The sequence below is a fragment of the Charadrius vociferus genome, unplaced genomic scaffold (assembly GCF_000708025.1).
Source record: "Charadrius vociferus isolate BGI_N301 unplaced genomic scaffold, ASM70802v2 scaffold65, whole genome shotgun sequence".
In the NCBI taxonomy this organism is placed as follows: domain Eukaryota; kingdom Metazoa; phylum Chordata; class Aves; order Charadriiformes; family Charadriidae; genus Charadrius; species Charadrius vociferus.
The window spans coordinates 4,823,961-4,826,661 of NW_009649293.1; positions in this window are offsets into that span (position 1 = coordinate 4,823,961).

Below are 2,701 nucleotides of genomic sequence, written 5' to 3' on the forward strand. Positions count from 1 at the left end.
ATAGGGACTACCACCTCTTCATGAAATACTGTTAAAGCTCAACACATTTTTTACTTTCATGACCTGAATTACAGTTCTCTGTAATGACCACTTAAATTTATCCAGACTGCTATAGTTGGACTTTGGTGCTGCCGAGTTCTGTCTACCTCATTAACTCTCCAGTTCAGCCACCAGTTTGTCTTTAGTACAGATCTTAGATTGAGAAACATAGTGACACTCATCTTGATAGATAGTGAACATCCCATGACATCTCAACCATCTACCTGTGCGTTTAAACACTATTTATAATACAGACCATGGTCTTTTTGTGAATAGACTCCTTGATTTACAGTTTGCCAAATATTAGGAGGGGAGGTGATAAAGATCAGGAGTAGCTGGAACAGTAAAGCTGCTGAAACATAGAATATTTTTCCTTTGACAGGGCATCTTTTTTTTTTTTCCTTATAAATGTTTTAGAGACAGTGCATGATTTATTTTAAAATGACCCTAATTCAAGGTTATGCCAATGAGACAACTGTCTTTCTCTTTGATTTAGATGTTCCAATCTTTCCTTTACGCAAAGACTATGTTGGCTTCATTTCCTTTATAAGTACTCTTGCTCCCAGAGTTGCCAGCACACTGACTCACAAGTTGTTTCACTAGCAGGTAAGTGGGGGTTTACTAAATCTATCTAAAACTCAGAAAGCCTGCTTGCACAAAATAGTGAAAGATGCAATGTTATTGGTGGAATGAAGTGCCATATTTCTAATGTTCCCTAAAATCTTTCATCTTACAATCATTCTTCTCTAAAGCGAAATTTTGGCAGGGGTCTTATGTCTCTTTTATGATGTTTGAGAAAGGTTTTCCTCTTTACCACCTGAAGAAGTAAAGCTATACAGTAGGAAAGCTTCCGCTGAAATGCTTCTTATCTTTTGGGTACTGTTTGGCCTGCTTCATCTCAGTGTTTTCACTGAATCAGTCAGAGGTCACATATCTCTCAGAGACTTTCTCACTGGCCACCAATGACTCTTTTTCTGGGTCTGGACTAGGAATTATGCAAGGATGGCTACTCCTGCCAGGTACAGCTTTGTAGCATTCACTCTGCTGCAGGGAGACTGAATTCTATTCTCACTTACTCTAGTGTAAATATTGAGCAATTCCATTGATCTACCTGATATTATTATAGATTTTCAGGAGTATAACTGACAGAAGACTGTGTGGTTCAGTGCACCCTAACTGCCAATACTGTCAGATACTTAACCGTGTGTCAGTCTGCAGCACACGGCAAAGGAAGGCAGAGGACAGCAGAGGTCTCTGTTCTTGAAGGAGACGACCACAAAGAAAACTGGGGCACAGTAAAAGCAAACAACACATGTTGTTGTAGATACCTCATCTAACGTTTATCCTCCAACTCTCCTTGTTACTTTTTTTAGACCAGAAACACAAGCCAAATGACAGCAAACACACACACACATGCACGCGCGCGCGCACACACACACACATACACATACATATATGCATGGAGTTCTGTGATGCCTGCGCAGAAATGGAAATACCTGTTCTACCACAGTACCATTGCCATGGGGCTCAAGATTTTAGTCCATGGAAATAACGAGCTAGAATGACCTAATCTGGGGCATCTTCATAAATCTCCCACACCTCTCCAGAGGTAGGTTTGGATGACAGCATCCCTTTTTCAATCAGGCTTTGGCTACTTCTACCTATAGCAGAAGCCGTGCCAGTACTGGATGCCAACACGCAACCAGAATAAAGCTTTATGTGGCCACTATTTTAAATGCAAGAAGATTTTTATGGGCTTGCATAATTTATGTTATGATTCTCCCCACATTTGTTTTCCTATTCATTATTTCTCCCTCCCAGACAGACAGGCATGAAGATGGCTCTGAAAATACACATCTCAAAGAGATGTTTTCTTCACCCTGCCCCCACCCTATAGGTTTCCCAGAGAAAGTAACCATCTGTTGAATTCATTTTTTAATCATTGTCTTTTCACTATTTTTACTTTTTGGCAGAAAGAGATGTGAATATACTAGCTCAGTGGCAAGATAAAAAGCACAATCGTATTTTCAAGTAGCTCTCAGGGAAGAAGATCCTGTATCTTTTGTGATTTTTTTTTTTTTTCAGTAAGACATACCTCGGTTTACAAGATAATGCACTTAAACAGCAGGGGATGCGCTATAAATCCACACTCTCATTTACTGTAATTTAAAAATATAAAGTAATATTATAATGGTTTCATCTACTTTAACTACTGCTTTGCTTGCAACTACTGAGGCAATCACAGCCAGAGAAAAAGATGGGTGGCTCCTAAAAAACACCAAAGAGGGCTGCTTTCTTTAGAGCAGAAACACAGAACTTCTTTTTCAAGAAATGGTTAATGCTTTTCTGTACAGGAGATTTCCTTGATGCTTGTTGATAACAACATTTCTGTGATGGCACTATTACTGGCAAACTTCATGATTTACTGGAAAGAATAAGAACAGAGCAGTGGCCTCAGAAATGTCACTTGAAGGCCTCTTGATTGATTTTTACAATGATCCCAGAGAACTATTTGTCCTGTATTCAAATTCACTATTATATTTCATTCCTTGTCGACATTTACAGCTGTAGAAATTTATTCTGGAAGCAAATAAGAAAGAATAGTGTAATAAAAGTAGAATATGAAGTCTGGAGCACAGTAGGTAATGTTTCAAAAACACAT